Below are 23,479 nucleotides of genomic sequence, written 5' to 3'. Positions count from 1 at the left end.
CCTTTCTGGAATTAGACATCTATAACACAAATGCCATCCATATCCAGAATTTCATTAATACTTTTCTCTGCTTCTTGATTTTCCCTCTTTCTTTTTATCACCCAGATGCCCTCCCTCTTGACTTCCCTCACAGCCATACCTCCATGTCTCTGAGATAATTATTCCTAGGCCTTCTGGTTATCATTTGAACAAAAACACAAAATTAAATGAATTCTTATACAGAGCTTCTGACCACAATAGAATAACTGCTATATTCATAGTATATATACAATAAATAGTTGATGACTAATTGATCAATGCATGTATGTGTATACTGCATTGGAAAAAGATTGTAAATGGATATAACATAATTAGATTCATGATCTCTGAAAATTGTAATTAATGATGTTTTAGATTATCAGATTGAGTACCAAGTTCTGGCATGAAATTTTAGTGCCCAGACTTGCATTTGTAATTTGCATTTCTTTTCTTTTTTCATATGAAGTTATGATTTGCTATATGAACAAATTCTGCATTGATTCATATGAAAGAACGTTGGGGGAAATTGAATCCACATACGCTCATGGAGTGCAAACCTCGGGATCAGAGAAGTCTGCTCTGTGTTAATATAAACATATTCAGTTAAATAACAGATGACGTTGAGTAGATTCATCTTTATGGGTGAAGTTTTAAAGATAGTAAGTAAAGTAATAAATACACAATGAAAAATTTATTTCTCATTATAATGTCTAGAAATAACTAGATTGGGTATCTATTTAATGTAGAGGTTAATAACCACAATATGAACATTTTATTCAAGGGAAAAATACAACTCTAAAGAGCCATCAAACAATACCTTGTTAAAATTGGCAGGATCATGATTAAATAGGAGATTTGGTTCTGTTGAACTAGCCGAACACTGAAGTCACTAATAAATCTCACTTTGTACAACATATTATATTAACAGGAATTCTCTGAATTAAAATGTTAAACTCAAAATACAAAGTCATATTACATATAGAACTGGCCCTGTGCCTACTTTTTCTACAATTAACTCAACATTAGACCTTGACCAAGGGATATACAAGAACATATACTGTTGCAGTTCAGGGAAAACAGGTTTAGTGGGCTCTGATGCCATTGTTGGCTTCAAGAAGAGAGTGGAACATGGCTTGATCCTTGCTATAGATCAGAAGTTTGCATCCTTTCAAAATTTATATGTTGAAACCTAATGCCTAATGTAATAGTATTAGGAGGTAGGGCCTTTGAAAGGGGCTTAGGTCTTGATGACGGAGCCCTCATGAATGGGATCAGTGCCCTTATAAAAGAGATCCTGGAGGGCTAGTTTTTGCCTTCTTCTATGTGAAGGCACAGAGAAGACACCATCTTTTAACCAGGAAGTGGGCTCTAACCAGACACCCAATCTGCCAGCACCTTGATCTTGGACTTTCTAGCCTATTTGTTTAATTACCTAACATTTCTTCACTTCTCTTTTCTCCTTCCTTTCTCTCATTTCACTTTTATTTTCTCTATGAAAACATTAAAGTGTTCATAATTACAAGTCCTCTATTTATTTTATCTTCCTTCAGTTCACTCATGTGAATTTTCCAAATAAATATTTGTGTCGTCTTTAGAAATGTTTGGTGTTTTAGAAATGGAATAAAAAAGGACAATTGATAGAGAGCATGTGTTTCTTCTATTAGTAGACTAATGTTAGACCTAATATTTATCATTGCTAATGTGACTCTTTTATATATTTAAAATACAAAACAGAAACAGACTCACAGACTTAGAGAATGAATTTGTGGTTACCAGGGGGGAAGGATGAGGAAGAGGGATAGATTGGGAGTTTGGGATTGACATGTACACACTGCTATATTTAAAATAGATAACCAAAAGGACCTACTGTATAGCACAGGGAACTCTGCTCAGTACTCAAATGGGAAAAGAATTTTAAAAAGAATAAATACATGTATATGTATATCTGAATCACTTTGCTGTACACCTGAAACTAGCACAACATTGTTAACCAACTATACTCCAATATAAAATGAAAATTAAGAAAATAAATAAAATGCCAAAATATAAAAAATGACCGATAAGGCATATATATATAATTTTAAGTTAAATAGATTTCATTTAACATTTTAACTTAATTTAATAAATGAAAATATTGATTTATACACTTCATGAGATACTAGTTCTATTCTAATGTTCATAGAATTCTATAAAAATGCTGATAGGAGAAATTGCATCTTACTTTAATGTTCTCCCAGTGAAGTCATTCTATGCTACCGAATATACTTGAGAACAACAACTTGCTAAAAACTTTAAAGATAGCCTCCTTCTAGCAACAAGAATTTCTTCAGAAGTAGAACCTTTTCCAAACATATTAATATTTTCAAAAAGATGATAACTCTGTCAGGGATTAGACTGTCTCCAGGGTTAAAACCATAATCTGGTAAATAATTTCAACAGAGGACTTCTCTTCTCCTGGAATAGAAAAGCTTCTCATCAGGGAATCCCACAGATATTCATTTCTTCAAAGACAGGACCTTTAAAACATGTTAGAATCTTCAAAGTGGGAAATAGGCCACCCCTTAGCAAAATGAAGTCTTTTAAAGTAGAAGCCCAACAGCATTATGAAGACTCTGAAGGAAAACTCCCAAAGCTCTGTAAAATACTGCTTCCAGTACCCAACTCTCAGATTATCATTTTAAGATGTTATGCAGATGGTATGAAATCCACTTTAAAAAAATAGACTATTTCTTAGTGCAGTTTTAGGTTCATAGTAAAACTGAGCACAAAGTACAGAGAGATTCTGTACATTCCTCGCTCTCCACACATGCACGGCCTCCCCTACTATCAACATCACTCATCAGGATACTACTTTTGTTACAATTGATACACCTACATTGACACATCATTATTACCCAAAGTCCATAGCTTACACTAGGGTTCGCTCTTGGTGTTGTGCATTCTATGGGTTTGGACACATATGAAATGTATCAACAATTGTAGTAATATAGAGCAGCTTCACTGCTCTAAACGTGCTCTGTGCTCTGCCTCTTCATCCTTCTCTTCCCCCTAACCAATATAACCACTAATCTTTTTACTGTCTCCATAGCTTTGCCATTTCCAGAATGTCCTTTAGCTGGAATCGTACAGCACATATTCTTTCCAAATGGGCTTTTTTCAGTTAGTAATAGGAATTTAAGCTTCCTCCATATCTTTTCATGGCTTGATAGCTCATTTCTTTTTAGCGCTGAATAGTATTCTATTATCTGGATGTACCACAGTACCAATCTATTCTTCTACTAAAGGGCAACTTAGTAGATTCCAAGTTTTGACTATTATGAATTATGCTTCCAAGTTTTGGCAATTACGAGTAATGCTGCTATACACATCTGCATGCAGGACAAGTTTTCAACTCCTTTGGGTAAATACGAGGGAGCATAATTGCTGGACAATATGGTAAGATTACATTTAGTTTTGTAAGACATTGCCAAACTAACTTCCAAGGCGGCTCTATCATTTTGTATTCCCAATAGAAAAGAATAAGAGTTCCTAGCTCTACATCTTTGCCAGGATTTTGTGCTGTCAGTGTTCTGGCATTTGCTAATTCTAATAGGTGTGTACGTAGTATCTCTTTGTTGTTTAAATTTGCATTTCCATGACGATATAGTATGTGGAATATATTTTAATATTCTTATTTGCATCTGTATATCTTCTTTGGTGTGGTGTCTATTCAAGCCTTTTCCCACTTTTTTTTTTTACAGCTTTATTGGAGTATAATTGCTTTACAATGGTGTATTAGTTTCTGCTTTATAACAAAGTGAATCAGTTATACATATACATATGTTTCCATATCTCTTCCCTCTTGCGTCTCCCTCCCTCCCACCCTCCCTATCCCACCCCTCTAGGTGGTCACAAAGCACCGAGCTGATCTCCCTGTGCTATGCAGCTGCTTTCCACTAGCTATCTATTTTACGTCTGGTAGTGTATATATGTCCGTGCCATTCTCTCGCTTTCTCACAGCTTACACTTCCCCCTCCCCATGTCCTCAAGTCCATTCTCTAGTAGGTGTGTGTCTTTATTCCTGTCTTACCCCTAGGTTCTTCATGACATTTTTTTTCTTAAATTCCATATATATGTGTTAGCATACGGTATTTATCTTTCTCCTTCTGACTTACTTCACTCTGTATGACAGACTCTAGGTCTATCCACCTCATTACAAATAGCTCAGTTTCGTTTCTTTTTATGACTGAGTAATATCCCATTGTATATATGTGCCACATCTTCTTTATCCATTCATCCGATGATGGACACTTAGGTTGTAGCCATCTCTGGGCTATTGTAAATACAGCTGCAATGAACATTTTGGTACATGACTCTTTTTGAATTATAAATTATTTCTTAGGGTGTATGCCCAGTAGTGGGATTGCTGGGTCACTTGGTAGTTCTATTTGTAGTTTTTTAAGGAACCTCCATACTGTTCTCCATAGTGGCTGTACCAACTCACATTCCCACCAGCAGTGCAAGAGTGTTCCCTTTTCTCCACACCCTCTCCAGCATTTATTGTTTCTAGATTTTTAGATGATGGCCATTTTGACTGGTGTGAGATGATACCTAATTGTAGTTTTGATTTGCATTTCTCTAATGATTAATGATGTTGAGCATTCTTTCATGTGTTTGTTGGCAGTCTGTATATCTTCTTTGGAGAAATGTCTATTTAGGTCTTCCACCCATTTTTGGATTGGGTTGTTTGTTTTTTTGTTATTGAGCTGCATGAGCTGCTTATAAATTTTGGAGATTAATCCTTTGTCAGTTGCTTCATTTGCAACTATTTTCTCCCATTCTGAGGGTTGTCTTTTGGTCTTGTTTATGGTTTCCTTTGTGGTGCAAAAGCTTTTAAGTTTCATTAGGTCCCATTTGTTTATTTTTGTCTTTATTTCCATTTCTCTAGGAGGTGGGTCAAAGAGGATCTTGCTATGATTTATGTCGCAGAGTGTTCTGCCTATGTTTTCCTCCAAGAGTTTGATAGTTTCTGGCCTGACATTTAGGTCTTTAATCCACTTTGAGCCTATTTTTGTGTATGGTGTTAGGGAGTGATCTAATCTCATACTTTTAAATGTACCTGTCCAGTTTTCCCAGCACCACTTATTTAAGAGGCTGTCCTTTCTCTACTGTACATTCCAGCCTCCTTTATCAAAGATAAGGTGACCATATGTGCGTGGGATTATCTCTGGTCTTTCTATCCTGTTGCATTGATCTATCTTTCTGTTTTTGTGCCAGTACAATACTGTCTTGATTACTCTAGCTTTGTAGTATAGTCTGAAGTCAGGGAGCCTGATTCTTCCAGCTCCATTTTTCATTCTCAAGATTGCATTGGCTCTTCGGGGTCTTTTGTGTTTCCATACAAATTGTGAAATTTTTTGTTCTAGTTCTGTGAAAAATGCCATTTGTAGTTTGATAGGGATTGCATTGAATCTGTAGATTGCTTTGGGTAGTAGAGTCATTTTCACAATGTTGATTCTTCCAATCCAAGAACATGGTATATCTCTCTATCTATTTGTATCATCTTTAATTTCTTTCAGCAGTGTCTTATAATTTTCTGCATACAGGTCTCTTGTCTCCTTAGGTAGGTTTATTCCTAGATATTTTATTCTTTTTGTTGCAGTGGTAAATGGGAGTGTTTTCTTGATTTCCCTTTCAGATTTTTCATCATTCGTGTATAGAAATGCCACAGATTTCTGTGCATTAATTTTGTATCCTGCTACTTTACCAAATTCACTGATTAGCTCTAGTAGTTTTCTGGTGGCATCTTTAGGATTCTCTATGTATAGTATCATGTCATCTGCAAACAGTGACAGCTTTACTTCTTTTCAGATTTGGATTCCTTTTATTTCCTTTTCTTCTCTGATTGTTGTGGCTAAAACTTCCAAAACTATGTTGAATAAGAGTGGTGAGAGTGGGCAACCTTGTCTTGTTCCTGATCTTAGTGGAAATGCTTTCAGTTTTTCACCATTGAGGACGATGTTGGCTGTGGGTTTGTCATATATGGCCTCTGTTATGTTGAGAAAAGTTCCCTCTATGCCCACTTTCTGCAGGGTTTTTATCATAAATGGGTGTTGAATTTTGTCAAAAGCTTTCTCTGCATCTATTGAGATGATCATATGGTTTTTCTCCTTCAATTTGTTAGTATGGTGTATCACATTGATTGATTTGCATATATTAAAGAATCCTTGCATTCCTGGAATAAACCCCACTTGATCATGGTGTATGATCTTTTTAATGTGCTGTCGGATTCTGTTTGCTAGTATTTTTTTCAGGATTTTTGCATCTATGTTCATCAGTGATATTGGCCTGTAGTTTTCTTTCTTTGTAACATCCTTGTCTGGTTTTGGTATCAGGGTGATGGTGGCCTCGTAGAATGAGTTTGGGAGTGTTCCTCCCTCTGCTATATTTTGGAAGAGTTTGAGAAGGATAGGTGTTAGCTCTTCTCTAAATGTTTGATAGAATTCGCCTGTGAAGCCATCTGGCCCTGGGCTTTTGTTTGTTGGAAGATTTTAAATCACAGTTACAATTTCAGTGCTTGTGTTTGGTCTGTTCCTATTTTCTATTTCTTCCTGGTTCAGTCTCAGAAGGTTGTGCATTTCTAAGAATTTGTCCATTTCTTCCAGGTTGTCCTTTTTAATGGCATAGAGTTGCTTGTAGTAATCTCTCATGATCTTTTGTATTTCTGCAGTGTCAGTTGTTACTTCTCCTTTTTTCATTTCTAATTCTATTGATTAGAGTCTTCTCCCTTGTTTTCTTGATGAGTCTGGCTAATGGTTTATCAATTTTGTTTATCTTCTCAAAGAACAAGCTTTTAGCTTTATTGATCTTTGCTATCATTCCCTTCATTTCTTTTTCATTTATTTCTGATCTGATCTTTATGATTTCTTTCCTTCTGCTAACTTTGGGGGTTTTTTGTTCTTCTTTCTCTAATTGCTTTAGGTGCAAGGTTAGGTTGTTTACTCGAGATGTTTCCTGTTTCTTAAGGTAGGATTGTATTGCTATAAACTGCCCTCTTAGAACTGCTTTTGTTGCATCCCATAGGTTTTGGGTCGTTGTGTCTCCATTGTCATTTGTTTCTAGGTATTTTTTGATTTCCTCTTTGATTTCTTCAGTGATCACTTCGTTATTAAGTAGTGTATTGTTTAGCCTCCATATATTTGTATTTTTTACAGATCTTTTCCTGTAATTGATATCTAGTCTCATAGCGTCGAGTTCGGAAAAGATACTTGATACAATTTCAATGTTCTTAAATTTACCAAGGCTTGATTTGTGACCCAAGATATGATCTATCCTGGAGAATGTTCCATGAGCACTTGAGAAAAATGTGTATTCTATTGTTTTTGGGTGGAATGTCCTATAAATATCAATTAAGTCCATCTTGTTTAATGTATCATTTAAAGCTTGTGTTTCCTTATTTATTTTCATTTTGGATGATCTGTTCATTGGTGAAAGTGGGGTGTTAAAGTCCCCTACTATGAATGTGTTACTGTCGATTGCCTCTTTTATGGCTGTTAGTATTTGCCTTATGTATTGAGGTGCTCCTATATTGGGTGCATAAATATTTACAGTTGTTATATTTTGTTCTTGGATCGTCCCTTGATCATTATGTAGTGTCCTTCTTTGTCTCTTCTAATAGTCTTTATTTTAAAGTCTATTTTGTCTGATGTGAGAAATGCTACTCCAGCTTTCTTTTGGTTTCCATTTGCATGGAATATCTTTTTCCATCCCCTTACTTTCAGTCTGTATGTGTCTCTAGGTCTGAAGTAGGTCTCTTGTAGACAGCATATATATGGGTCTTGTTTTTGTATCCATTCAGCTAATCTGTGTCTTTTGCTGGGAGCATTTAGTCCATGTACATTTAAGGTAATTATCGATATGTGTGTTCCTATTCCCATTTTCTTAATAGTTTTCGGTTCGTTATTGTAAGTCTTTTCCTTCTCTTGTGTTTCTTTCCTAGAGAAGTTCCTTTAACATTTGTTGTAAAGCTGGTTTGGTGGTGCTGAACTCTCTCAGCTTTTGCTTGTCTGTAAAGTTTTAAATTTCTCCATCAAATCTGAATGAGATCTTTGCTGGGTAGAGTAATCTTGGTTGTAGTTTTTCTCCTTCATCACTTTAAATATGTCCTGCCAGTCCCCTCTGGCTTGCAGAGTTTCTGCTGAAAGATCAGCTGTTAACCTGACGGGGATTCCCTTGTGTGTTATTTGGTATTTTTCCCTTGCTGCTTTTAATATGTTTTCTTTGTATTTAATTTTTGACCGTTTGATAAATATGTGTCTTGGCATGTTTCTCCTTGGATTTATCCTGTATGGGACTCTGCTTCATGGACTTGATTAACTATTTCCTTTCCCATATTAGGGAAGTTTTCAACTATAATCTCTTCAAATATTTTCTCAGTCCCTTTCTTTTTCTATTCTTCTTCTGGAACCCCTATAATTCGAATGTTGGTGCATTTAATGTTGTCCCAGAGGTCTCTGAGACTGTCCTCAGTTCTTTTCATTCTTTTTTCTTTATTCTGCTCTGCAGCAGTTATTTCCACTCTTTTATCTTCCAGGTCACTTATCCATTCTTCTGCCTCAGTTATTCTGCTACTGATCCCATCTAGAGTATTTTTAATTTCATTTATTGTGTTGTTCATTGTTGCTTGTTTCATCTTTAGTTCTTCTAGGTCATTGTTAAATGTTTCTTGCATTTTGTCTATTTTATTTCCAAGATTTTGGATCATCTTTACTATCATTATTCTGAATTCTTTTTCAGGTAGACTGCCTATTTCCTCTTCATTTGTTAGGTCTGGTGGGTTTTTATCTTGCTTCTTCATCTGCTGTGCGTTTTTCTGTCTTCTCATTGTGCTTATCTTACTGTGTTTGGGGTCTTCTTTTTGCAGGCTGCAGGTTCGTTGTTCCCGTTGTTTTTGGTGTCTGTCCCCAGTGGCTAAAGTTTGTTCAGTGGGTTGTGTAGGCTTCCTGGTGGAGGGGACTACTGCCTGTGTTCTGGTGGATGAGGCTGGATCTTGTCTTTCTGGTGGGCAGGTCCATGTCTGGTTGTGTGTTTTGGGGTGTCTGTGGACTTATGAATTTAGGCAGCCTCTCTGCTAATGGTTGGGGTTGTGTTCCTGTCTTGCTAGTTGTTTGGCATAGGGTGTCCAGCACTGTAGCTTGCTGGTCGTTGAGTGAAGCTGGGTGCTGGTGTTGAGATGGAGATCTCTGGGAGATTTTCGCCGTTTGATATTATGTGGAGCTGGGAGGTCTCTTGTGGACCAGTGTCCTGAAGTTGGCTCTCCCACCTCAGAGGCACAGCACTGACTCCTGGCTGCAGCACCAAGAGCCTTTCATCCACATGGCTCAGAGTAAAATGGAGAAAAAGTAGAAAAGAAAGAAAGAAAGAAGGGAGGGAGGGAGGAAGGAAGGAAGAAGGGAAGGAAGGGAAAGAAAGAAAGAAGATAAAGTAAAATAAAATAAAGTAAGATAAAATAAAATAAAGTTATTAAAATAAAAAAATCTTAAGAAAAAAAAATTTTAAGATAAAAACAAACAAAAAATGGACGGATAGAACCCTAGGACAAATGGTGGAAGCAAAGCTATACAGACAAAATCTCACACAGAAGCATACACATACACACAAGAAGAGGAAAAGGGGAAAAAATCATAAATCTTGCTCTCAAAGTCCACCACCTCAATTTGGGATGATTCGTTGTCTATTCATGTATTCCACAGATGCAGGGTACATCAAGTTGATTGTGGAGCTTTAATCCACTGCTTCTGAGGGTGCTGGGAGAGAATTCCCTTTCTCTTCTTTGTTCTCACAGCTCCTGGGGCTCAGCTTTGGATTTGGCCCCGTCTCTGCGTGTAGGTCGCAGGAGGGCGTCTGTTCTTCGCTCAGACAGGACGGGGTTAAAGGAGCAGCTGCTTCGGGGGCTCTGGCTCTCTCAGGCCATGGGGAGGGAGGGGTACGGAGTGTGGGTGGAGCCTGCGGCGCAGACGCCGGCGTGACGTTGCACCAGCCTGAGGCGTGCCGTGCGTTCTCCCGGGGAAGTTGTCCCTGGGTCCAGGGACCCTGGCAGTGGCGGGCTGCACAGGTTCTCCAGAAGGGAGGTGTGGATAGTGAGCTGTGCTCGCACACAGGCTTCTTGGTGGCGGCAGCAGTAGCCTTAGCGTCTCATGCCCTTCTCTGGGGTCCGCGCTTTTAGCCGCGGCTCGCGCCCGTCTCTGAAGCTCCTTTAAGCAGCGCTCTTAATCCCCTCTCCTCGCGCACCAGGAAACAAAGAAGGAAGAAGTCTCTTGCCTCTTCGGCAGGTCCAGACTTTTCCCCGGACTCCCTCCCGGCTAGCTGTGGTGCACTAACCCCTTCAGGCTGTGTTCACGCCGCCAACCCCAGTCCTCTCCCTGCGCTCCGACCGAAGCCCGAGCCTCAGCTCCCAGCCCCGCCCTCCCCGGTGGGCGTGCAGACAAGCCTCTCCGGCTGGTGAGTGCTGGTCGGCACTGATCCTCTGTGCGGGAATCTCTCCGCTCTGCCCTCCGTACCACTGTTGCTGTGCTCTCCTCTGCGGCTCCGAAGCTTCCCGCCTCTGCCACCCACAGTCTCCGCCCGAGAAGGGGCTTCCTAGTGTGTGGAAACCTTTCCTCCTTCACAGCTCCCTCCCACTGGTGCAGGTCCCGCCCCTATCCTTTTGTCTCTCTTTATTCTTTTTTATTTTGCCCTACCCAGGTACGTGGGGACTTTCTTGCCTTTTGGGAGGTCTGAGGTCTTCGGCCAGCGTTCAGTAGGTGTTCTACAGGAGTTGTTCCACATGTAGATGTATTTCTGGTGTGTCTGTGGGGAGGAAGGTTATCTCCGCGTCGTCTTACTCTTCCGCCATCTTCCCCTCGTCCTCCTGTCCCACTTTTTAACTGGGTTGTTTGTTTTCTTATTGTTGAATTTAAAGAGATTTTTGTATATTTTTAAAAACAGTCCTTTATCAGAAATGTCTTTTGCAAATGTTTTCTCCTAATCTTTGGCTTTTTTTTTTTTTTTTTTTTAATTCTCTTGACAGTGTTTTTGCAGAGCAGAAATTTTTAATGTTAATGAAGTCCAGCTTGTCAATTCTTTCTTCCATGGATCATGCCTTTGGTGTTGTAAGTAAAAAGTCATTACCATACCTAAGGTCATCTAGATTTTCTTTTGTGCTATTTTCTAGGAGTTTTATAGTTTTGCATTTTACACTTAGGTCCATGATACATTTTGAGTTAGTTTTTTTTTTTTTTTACTCTTTTTAAAAAATGTTTTTAACATCTTTATTAGAGTATAATTGCTTTACAGTGGTGTGTCAGTTTCTGCTCTATGACAAAGTTAATCAGTTATACATATACATATGTTTCCATATCTCTTCCCTCTTGTGTCTCCCTCCCTCCCACCCTCCCTATCCCACCCCTCTAGGTGGTCACAAAGCACCGAGCTGATCTCCCTGTGTTATGCAGCTGCTTTCCACTAGCTATCTATTTTACGTTTGGTAGTGTATATATGTCCATGCCACTCTCTCAGTTCGTCCCAGCTTCCCCTTCCCCCTCTCCGTATCCTCAAGTCCATTCTCTAGTAGGTCTGCATCTTTATTCCTGTCTTGCTCCTAGATTCTTCTGACCATTTTCTTTTTCTTTTTTTTTTTTAGATTCCACATATATATGTGTTAGCTTATGGTATTTGCTTTTCTCTTTCTGACTTACTTCACTCTGTATGTGTAAATTTTTTTGAATAATGTTAAGTTCTGTGTCCAGATTTTTTTTTTGTTTTTGCATATAGATGTCTAATTATTCCAGCCTCATTTAATGAAAAAATTATCTTTACACCCTTGAATTATCTTTGTTTCTTTGTCAAAGTTTAGTTGACTGTGTTTATGTGGATCTATTTCTGGGCTTTCTGTTCTGTTCCACTGATCTATTTGTCTATCCTTCTGCCAAAACCACACTGTCTTGATTAATGTAGCTTTATTGTAACTTTTGAAGTATAGACTGTCAGTCCTCCACCTTCAATATTGTGTTGGCTTTTATGGGTCTTTTGCTTTTCTATATACAATTTAAGATCAGTTTGTTGATATTCACAAAATAACTTGCTGGGATGAGACTGCACTGAATCTATAGACCAAGTTGGGAATAATTGACATATTTGCATGCAATTTACTTTTTAAATGTTTCCATTTGACTTGAACCCTTTTAACTGATAAGTAAAATATGGTAAGATCTAGTTATCAAGAAAATAAGATTGGTCTCAAAAGCTTAGTGTCTATATTCCTTTAACTCTAATACAAGGATCTGGTAAAGTAAAAAATGAATGGTGAACAGACCCTGTGGATTTGAATTGTGTAAGGGCAGTTTTCCCTCACTGCATGTTATTTATGATCTAGAGGAGGAGGCTACAAATCAGAACAATTTATTTGATAACAAATAAATCACCTGAACTGCTATGCTTTTTTCTTTAGGAAAAAAGGTTTATCTACTTCCCTTACCTGATAGAGCTGTTGTGAGACTGAGTTAATATTAGGGAAACTGTGAAAAGTAATGAGTGCTAAGCTGTAATCACCACGGTCATCAACATTGCCAATTATATAATTGCCACTGTTTTCCACTCCAGAAGTTTATATGTAACTGAAGAATATATTTTTTGTCTAAATTTGAAATTTGTTTGGGTTATGAGTTTTGGATATAAACTGGTATTATGATTACAAATAAATTTAATGTCTAAGAAAAGCTACTGAAATGCTTAGATGTTAGGGCAGAGTACAGAAAATGTTTAAAGTAATATTTGCTTTTTATCATTTACTGTTTTACTATTACTTATATGTTTACTTTTTATTATTAGACATATAGTCTAAGTATGTTTATAACAGAAAATATAATTTGAATTCTATTTCTAGTATTCTAGTTCTAAAAAGATATGAAAAGCTGATTCAGAATATATTAAAATTAAGATTATGGGGATCAAGAGCAGGAAGTGTGTTAGTTTAATCCTCTTTTCTCTCCTTCAGTTACTTGTTTTCCCAAGGTGGTGACTCCATTCTGTATTTGAATGAGGACTAAAATATGTGTGTGTGTGTGTCTGTCTGTAAAACTTGAATATATGATAGACTAGAACTCAGTATAATATATGATAACGATTTATATTACCAGTTAAAATGTACATATGGTTAGAAGATACCATACAAAAAATAGAATGGATTTGATTTTCTGAATTGAAATTGTGATTACAAATGTTTTGGGTTAACTGATATCACGTTTTACTTTCTGTATCTTATTCATAATCAACCGAAGCCATTTCACAAATCTTTGTAGTTCCATATTTCAAGATAGCCTTCCACCTAGTAACAAATTCAGTTAAACATTCTCAGCTCTTTAGCTCTATAATTTTGTGCAACCTGATTTTTTTAACTCTCAACACTTCTGGTTAGAATACTGAGAATTGTGATTTTCCCAGGAACAGGCCGTCTTAGTATTGTTGCCTTGTCAGCCATTGAGTGGGAGCAGCCTGTGGGAAGCCGCAGCTTCACTGCAAACACTGCGCCTGAGATGGGCGCCAAGGCCAAAGGTCAATTATCCTTAGTTGCAGTTGTGAGAGATCTCAAAAGCATGTTTTTATGGCCACAATACTGGATGAGAGCTATTTTATTATTAGAGGAACTAATAAGGCCAAAAAACTGAAAGTATCAAATGAAATGCAAAGTATTTAAGCACATGATTTTTGGGGAGTTTGGGGTGGTTTCAAGCTTGTTATCTCTTTTCAATCTCACAACAACCCTAAGGAACAAATCTTAGTATCCTTATATTAAATATATAAAAATTGAAGTTTAGATGACTGACATCATCTTAATTTTAAGGAGATGCTTGAATAGTATATGATGCTATATCTAACTCAGTTGCTAAGTGGAGGCCTTGGTTTGGTTGTAGAAAATACGTTTTGTGCTGAAGATAATGATAGAATCAGAAATCATAAGGTAATCATCCTTTATTCAGTTTTTAAAAGGTTGTAGCAAGCATTCTGATTCTTAGGAATTTAGAGAAAACAACAGTTGTGACATTTAGAATAATTAACCACAGACATTTCTGTCTGTTCTGCAGGCTCCCCCTTGTTGGCTTAATTGCAATGTCAAAAGTCACATGCTTTTGAACTTTAATTTTCTTATTCCAAATAAGAGGAATCTGGCATCTTTTTGTGATCCTAGTCAGGTCACAAAATTTACACCAACAAACTTCTTCTGCTATTGAGTCTTTCTGGCTTAATGGAAAATTTGAGGGAAGCACATGTGAGATGCTATGAGTCCCATAGAAATAAAATAAACTGAATAATCCCAGTTTTCTGTTTCAAATTAAATTGCTCACCATTAAAATAAGATCTTGGGTTATATCTGTGTCTACTGTTAAAAATTAAAACCAGGAAAAAACTTTAAATATTTTAAAACAATTCATTTAAAATAACAATACTAAACCCATTACATGCTAACATAAACAACATTTTTATGAAAAATAACTCCCAAACAAAAAGAACTAAGGGAGAAGAATGACATTATTTCATACTTTTGCAAATCTCTTTAATGTCTAATTTAATAGACAGTAGTCAGTTCTTATATCTGTATCTTCATCTGCTGCAATTCATTCTTATGATTGAAGTACGTGAAGAAAATATGGCCTCATGCAGATATCTAGTTGTCATCACATAAAATCGTATGTATTCTTTGATACTACACCAAAACTCAGCAAGTGGTTCTTTTGAAGATTAGTGTGTGAAATCTGACATCATATCAATATACTTTTGATACTTTGTTACATTAAAATCCGCTAGTTTATTATGCACTCTGAATGGGTCTTTTACCGGTGCCTAATTTTACCCATGCATGTATGTAACACATACATTGGTCATTCAGAAAATATTAGTTCACAGAATTATGCATATCTTCCAAATATCAAAACATCACATTTGTCAATATCACCACCAATTGCCTCAGAAAAATCTTAAGTATTGTAAGGTTCAAATTTTATCACTGGCAGCAAATTCTGCTGGTTTCTTCTGACAGATTTACTTTAGTCATTTTTGATAAAATACCTGCCAAATATTCATGTCTGAATAACTGTAGTTTGTTATTAATTCTTTCAAGTAAAATGATATTTCATGATAGACTGGCTAGTTCAGCATGTGATTCAATTGCACAAGTGCTTTTCCTCCAGATCACCATCATACTTCAGTATACAGCAGAAGTGTATTTTGTATGCTTCGCATTTCATCACGTGGAATATTAAAATGATGTGTACTCAAGTTTCAAGATTTAGTGAAATTACACATTTTTACTGTTTCACCGAGGACATCCTTAAGGGAAATTATTTAATTAATTTAGTTATTAACTGTGGATCTGTGGTGGTGAGAAATACTATGACTACTAGTGGTTTGGTGCAAACTGCCAGCGGTTTTATCCACCATTGCTTTTGTACCATCAGTGTAATTGTGAACACAGTAAAAAAATCAAGTAAAGTCTTAGTATTATTATGACAACTGTTTTGATCTTGTATATCCACTAGATCTTGGATTCTCAAGGGGTTTGCCGACCATACTTTGTAAACCTCTCTTCAAGATTACAGTTCAGAACTCTTGAGACTGTCTTAGAATATTTGATCCATGAGGACAGGAATCCTTGTTTTGTTCATTTCTTTTTCCCAAGCATGTAGAGCAGTCTCTAACACAGGATGTAAGTACAAACGTACTTACTCATTGCATTAAAGAAAGAAACATTGAGTGCATGAATTCCAGTCCCTCTCCTCTCCCTTAACCCCTCACCACCAACTAGGCTATGTGCTGGATGGCTTTGTGATTTAGTTTTCTCATCTGTAAAATGGAGATAACATAAGTACCTAATTTATAGGTTTGTTTTCAAGATGAAATGTCACAATGCATTAAAATGCCTCACAGGGTGACCAACAGGTAGTAGTGTTGTTTAGTTATTTAAAAATATGTTAAGTATCCACAGCTCTCTCAGTTACAGTTAGGTTCTGTTGCCTATAATAGGGTTTCAGTCAAAAGAGTAGTGTATCATACATTAATTAAGACCTAGGATAGCAGTTCAAGGCTCAGATGGTAGCTCCAGAATGTCTTCAGGCATGCAGGCTTCTATTTTCCTGTACTAATATTCTCCTACATGATTTTCATCTTAAGGTCACATCATGATCCAATATAGTTGCTGAAGCTCCAGTTTTCACTTCTGCATTAAAGGCCAGAAGAGGGAAGAAAGGTAGAAAGATTTTTTATAAAGTCTGCCCCTAGCTGAGTCGGCTACCTTTAATGAGATTTCTCAGAAGTCTCATACCCCAATTCTACATTTTGTTGGCTGCAACATGGTCACATAAAAAGGAGGCAGAGAAGTTAGCCTTTTACTCTATGTATCAATATGCCTAGCTAAAAATTAGGGTTTCTCTACTAAGGAGAAAGAGGAAAACTGATGGCTTCCACCTATTGCTGGAACAATGCAGTAGGTCCTATGGAACATATAACATGAGTATATTCCATCATGCAAAAGTCTGATTGATACAGATTCCTTTTGCTCCTCTGTGGAGATAACAACTCTTTGACCCAGCACTGAACTCAGCACCTCACCATAGGCCTTTATCTTCAGTGAAGGACAGAGATTGTGCATTCGACTGTATCTAGTGCCTCTACATTCTCTCCAGGATCAAGCGATGGGAATTTATATGTACAGTGAGTCGAGTGTGATTCAGCTACACTGATGACTAACCATTTTAGGCTGAACTGAGAGCACTATAGCTTCTCTAAGTTTCCTGAATCTTATCCCAATTATATTTCATTTAATAACAGTCAGTGATATATCTGGTGGCAGGGGAAATGAAACTACATGCTTTTATGGGATCATTCATCAAGAACTAATTGAAGCTTTCATACAGTTTAGTGCTGATAAAACAGTGTAACAATAAACAATAACAAAATTCACTGGAGAAGGATTTGTTTTGCCGTGAGGAAAATGGTTCTGTTTCATCCTGGGATTCCTGGTTAAAAGAGTCTCCAGTTTACAAAGGGATAAGCACAGGCTCCTCTGCATAATGACGGGGTGGAAGCTGTGTCAAATGTATTAGTGTTGCTCCAGTGGAGCCATTCTCAGCCTAAGTATCTGCTATTGTGTTGGACTCTGGCAGGAGGCTGCAGGACCCATAGGATTCTTAGAAGTTTCTTTCTGCTATTTATTGTTATTGTGCTTGCAGCAGCTCCGTCATAGTTTTTATTGGAAAATATGTGAATAACCTTAAGGGGTACTTTAACAAAATTTAGATTTAAAAAAAATAGAGTCCCAGTTTAAGAAGCTTCTGTTTGAATACTTCTGTTTATGGAGTTGGTTTCCTTTTTGTCAGTGGAATTCCTGTTCTTCCATATGTGGTGTTTGCACATTTGGCTTAACTGAAAAGGAAGAAATAGAGAATAGACACCTTACTTATTTTCTTGGAAGTGATTTAAATGAAATATTACAAAATGAAATGTATGAGAAATGTGCTGCAAACTGCTGTAGACCTGAACATTCACTTGCTATATTTATATGACTTAGATAGCAGTAAGCATGATATAGGTGCTGAATTTACCTGGTAACTGGTATGTCTTATAAGTAATAACCACAGATTTTGTTGGTAAAACATATTACCTACACTCAACTTGACTCTAGGCAATTAGACTGGACTCTCTACTATCACCATTTTAAAATTGCTCAAATACCATTAAATGGATACAGATTTTAGAAGAATGATCATCATGTAAGACTCATAAGATGATATAAATGACCCTCTTTTATAGACACAGTTAATGTTGATTAATGTGTCTTGAAAACCTATCTACAAAACAAGAAACCCTAGTAATGTAGATATAGTCAGATACTGTAATTTTAATATGCAAATTTTCCTTCAATTTTGTTTTGCATTATAAAAAGTAATTTCTCTTAAGGGGTTTTTAAACAATGATTTTCTGAAAGTCTTAATACATCTTAAACAAAGTACTACAAGCCTAAATTAGTCCCTAAAAGGACAGGAATTTAGAGAGACCACAATCACTCTTTCCCTTTGCTAAGAAGCCAAATTAATGCTTCGTGTACTTAGTTGCCAGTCACTTCAGTTAATTTGTAGTACCGTTAATGAGTGAAGGATAAATTCATATCATGACAAGTAAGTATAAATGTAATAGATAAAATAATAATTGTAGATTTCATAACTTTCATTTTATAAAGCATATTTGACTTTCCACGTAGCTATGCCAAACAGAATTCTATGGCAAAGACATCTAAAGATGGTAATGACAGATTAGCATAAATTAAGTTGGCACCATTCTGTAATGCTTCCACTGTGGTTCTCAAACACACTAGGCAGCTCCTATGCCAGGAACTTTCCTCTGTATGACAGACACCCTCTTTCTCGATATTTCCATTGAGCTTGCTCACTCATGTCTTTTGGGCTCTGATCAAATGCCACCTTCTCAGTGAGGTCTTCCTGACTACCTTATTTTGTATTGCAATTCTCACCCCCAAATCATATATCCTAATTGCTACCTGCTTTATTTTTCTTCATAAACACTTATTGTTATCTGACACCCCAGTATTATCTATTTATTTGTTTGCTAACTATACTTTCTAGAATTTAAACTCTGCGAGGACAGGCGGTCTGTATGTTTTATCTGTTGCTGGATCCCAGAGCCTGAAATATAATCGGCATTCAAGTGATATATGCTGAGTAAATGGATTAGGGTTCTAGATCTCCCATATCTCACACACTAGCACTTTGAACTTAGGCAAGTCACTTAACCTACTGATTTCTGTTTCCTGAGAAATAATGATGCCTCTTACATTTTGCTGTTTGAACAGAACACTATAGCTGAAAGATTTTGCTGAGGGAATATGATGTTTTGCTGTTGAAACATCAAATGGCTTTCAGGAAACCCCGTAGAAGTAATAGATTTTGGCTTGCTTGGATTATCTGGCTTACAGGAGATCTAGACTTGGTTTAGGGAGTTGGTTTTGGTACACTAATTAAAGCTATGAACACTTTGCCTATTGTTAACTTGCTAGTGCTAGAGCAATCAGTTAATCATGTGACCAAAAGCAGGTGGTGATTGATAGAAACAGATTTCAGAGGTGACATTTAGATGTGAGACAGAATTTGAGGGATGGTAACTTAGGTAGGGTAAAGGTGGTAGGGTGCTAAAGCTAACTGGCCTACAGGAGAATTAAACGGGTGAGTGTGGCCTCACTTATAGCATGTTATTAAGAAAAATGGGGCATTATCTTAGAAAGGGTAGTGTGATGGTTAATTATATGTGTCAGCTTGGTTAGGCTATGGTATCCAGGTGTTTGGCCAACCATTAGTCTAGATGTTGTTCTGAGGGCACTTTGTACATGTGATTAACTTCTACAATCAGTTGATTATTTATTTATTTATTGTTTAAGTCTGAGTTTAATTCTAAACAAATTCATATGACATTTTTTTTTCTGTAAATCAGTTGATTTTAAGTAAAGGAAATTACCCTTGATAATGTGGGTGGTGGGCCTGGGCCTCATCCAACTAGCTGAAGTCCTTAAGTGTAAAAAACTGAGGTTTCCTGTAGCAGGAATTCTGCCTCAGGACTGTTATATAAAAATCACACATCAGTTTCTAGCCTGCCTGTTTGCCCTATGGATTTGCTAACTCCCACATTGCCGTGAGCTAATTCCATGTAATCTCTCTCTCTCTCTCCCTTTCTCTCTCTCTCTTTATCCTATTGGCTCTGTTTTTCTGGAGAACCCTGACTGATACAAGTAGTAATCTGTGGTTTACAATTCCCGATTTGGGAATTACTTTGAGGATTAAATAAAACAGTGTATGCTAATTTCATGATAAAATGTTATCACACAGTAGGTGCTCAAAGAGTGGTCATTCTCATTATGGTGATAGTGGAGATGATCAGGTGATATGTTTACCAATGGAGTCTGATCCTCAGTTAGCCTATGATAGCATCCACTGAGTACCTGAAGTTAACTGACTGATTTGACAAGTCAAATTCAAATAAAGGAAAGGAGTTCAGTCTCCTAGAATAGGTGCAGAATATGAAGGAAATCTGAAAGCAAATTCCTGTATGTAACTACAGGGAGAATAGTGGTTGGAAAGGGTATAAATTCTTGAGTCAACAGCCTGGGGTTCAAATTCCATCTTTCCTTCTCACCTACCATATGATATTATTTGTGAAATGGGTATAATAATGCTTTCCCCACAGGCTTATTGTGGAATTTTAGTAAAACAAATTATATAAAACATTCAGGACTGTATCTGTCATATTTTCCTCCTCATACAACAAATTCGCATCAAATTTCCCAATTTTTGAAATTTAGACTTCAGTCTTTGTATTCCAAATGAGGGGTCAGTTTCATAATTGGAGACAGACACTTTTTTCTTTTCCCCTCCAGGTAAATGAAACTTTACTGAGACAAAAGGACACTGATAAAGCACAAGCAAGTTTTAATGCAGTTTTGCATTGACTAAGACTTCATAGAGAAGAAAAGGATGGCTCCCTTGCCATACAGGGTGTTGCAGAGTTAAAGCCTCTCACCCTTATATAGAGGCAGGTTCATAGAGAAGAAGTGGAATACACCCCAAAATCAAGGATGCTCAGGAAGTCCTTCAAGGGCAGCGTTAATTTGCTTATCCCAGCAGATTCAAGAGTAGCAATAAGGGCCCGGGTGTGCTCTGTCATTGCAAAGTCAACTAGGGGACATTGATAACAAAACTAAGTTCTTTACAGAGTTACAGAGTAAGAGAAACCAGAGTCATTGTCAGCTTTATAAAGTATGTTTTTTATTATATGTCCATATGTGTATTTTAACATCAGTAGTGCTTATTAATGAAGATTTATTCAGTCTCAGGAATATCATTTAATTTGAAATAAAGAAACAGAGTAGTTCTAATGCCATAAATGTATCTTCTGCAAACACTACAAGAAAAAGGCACTTTTTATAAAAAGGAAGGAACAGATTAATCTGATTATAATATTATTTCTTGAGAAACTAAGGCATAATAAAGAATATTTTAGAAAAACAAAATTGGTATAATGTTATAACAGAGATATATTTCATCTAAATAATTAAGAAACTGAATCGATGAACTTGCACCATGCAACTAAAACGTGGCAATAATAATAATAAAAACTTTAAAAACAGAGTGCATGCTACCAGGTGTGCTGAGTGTGCCTAGGGGGAAGGCTCTGGCCAGCACTTCTCCAGCAGGACATGCCTGGGACTGAGTCAGGAAGGCAGGTAAGTCTGGGATACCTTCAGGCAGGTAGAAGCAGAAATATAGGTAGGCAATGTTCTGCTGGAGCATCTGAGGTCAGAGACCAGGTGCTGAAGCAGTCTGGATTGGGGGTGAGCTGAAATCATGGTCATTAAGACAAGGTGGATTGAAAAAAGAGGTGGGAGGTGAGGCAGCAGCCATGTTGTGTTCACCGGTACCAAAAAGAAGGGTTCGCTGGTACCAAAAAGAAGGAAGGATTAAGGCAGACATGAGGCCAAAGTTCACCGTTTTTTTTAAATTTTCAAATTGTTAATAGCATTATTTGACTTAATCATACATATTACAAACTTTTTTAGGTCTTCCCATTTATATCATGTACCTTTATTTATTGTATCACACTGATACATAATCTATTTTTAAGAATTTCATCTTATTTAAATGAATGTAAATCCATATTGTCACTTTCAAAAATTTGCATAATAATTTATTTGATGATGCTACCAACACATATTTTATCCATTTCTTTAGATGGGCATTTAGGCTTTTTATAGTTTTTTTCTAATTTAAACGCTATTATAATAACCAATCTTTAAAACTACTGGGGTTTTTTTTATGGTTATTTCAAGTGTAAATAAAATACATTTTTCATCCTGAAAGTAATAGAATCACATGAAGAAAGTTTGGAAAACAGAAAAATTAAATAAAGCATTTATACTTCTACCATTATCATGTATCATCATTTTGGCTTACTGTTTTAGGATCTTTTTGTTGTCCTAATTTTTATCACCTTTAATGATCTGATAGGCAACCATAACTACAGAGCTGAGGTCCCTCAAACCTCAGCTCTGAAGTTATGCCAACATGCCTCAAGACAGAATATAGGGTAAAGGGAAGGGAGGTTGTGATAATCAGCAGCTTCTTCAGGACAAGAGAGATGATGCTAACTCTTCCAAGTATGAAACAGATCTCATGAAGGCTGACTTTCTGCATCCCGCCAGTTAGCCTGGCTGCATCTGTCATTCCAGGGGCAGCCTGAGCTTCTGGTCCTAGAATGTTATTGGGTTGAATGCTATGAAAACTAGTATTTATTAATAAGACAAACTACACTTGTAGCATTGTATACATTATCCTATTTAATCTTTACAACACTTTGAGGTAGATATAACAAGTCTCTTTTTGTAGATAAGATTATTGGTTCAGAAAGGTTAAGTAACTTGGCCAAGATTACATTACATAGCGGAACCGGAATTGAAATCTGTAACTCTGAGCCTCTGAAATAAACTTGTGAATAGCATACCGATGTCCTAGGGTATGTGGATGTGGCAGTAGGTGGTAGTAGGTTCCAAAATCTAATTCTTCTTGATTATATCCTTCTCTTCAGTGACACACTAGAGTTGTCATTTTGTGAATTAGAAATGTGGGAACATATAAGACTCAAAATCACCTTCACTTATGTGATAGATGGGTTAGTGATGCTGTAAATTTGGTTATATGTTTTGTAACTTTGAGGACATATAAGGTGAACTCTTTTCGCTTAGCTCTACCACATAAGTAACCTAGCCAAAGGTTTTGATGATAAGGAACCCAGGATATTTTAGGGCTTAAGAGAGAGTTTCAGATGATAGTATCACTTGTGATAACAATTTATCTTTGGTTGTACCACATACCAGGGGTGACTAGCAAGGAAGAGAGATTGAATGAGGCATGGATGGGCATAATTGGCACTGGAGAAAGAGTAAAGAAACTGACTAGAATTAATATATTTTATAGAAATTAAAAGTAACTTTTTTTAACATCTTTATTGGAGTATAATTGCTTTACAATGGTGTGTTAGTTTCTGCTTTATAACAAAGTAAATCAGTTATACATATACATATGTTCCCATATCTCTTCCCTCTTGCGTCTCCCTCCCTCCCACCCTCCCTATCCCACCCCTCTAGGTGGTAACAAACCACCGAGCTGATCTCCCTGTGCTATGAGGCTGCTTCCCACTAGCTATCTATATTTCGTTTGTTAGCGTATATATATCCATGCCACTCTCTCACTTCATCACAGCTTACCCTTCCCCCTCCCCATATCCTTGGGGATATCCTCATATCCCCAAGTCCATTCTCTAGTAAGTCTGTGTCTTTATTCCCATCTTACCGCTAGGTTCTTCATGACCTTTTTTTGTTTTTTGTTTTTCT

This window comes from Mesoplodon densirostris, chromosome 12, assembly GCF_025265405.1.
Source record: "Mesoplodon densirostris isolate mMesDen1 chromosome 12, mMesDen1 primary haplotype, whole genome shotgun sequence".
Classification (NCBI taxonomy): domain Eukaryota; kingdom Metazoa; phylum Chordata; class Mammalia; order Artiodactyla; family Ziphiidae; genus Mesoplodon; species Mesoplodon densirostris.
The sequence above is the reverse complement of the archived record's forward strand: the minus strand, read 5'-3'. Positions refer to the sequence as shown.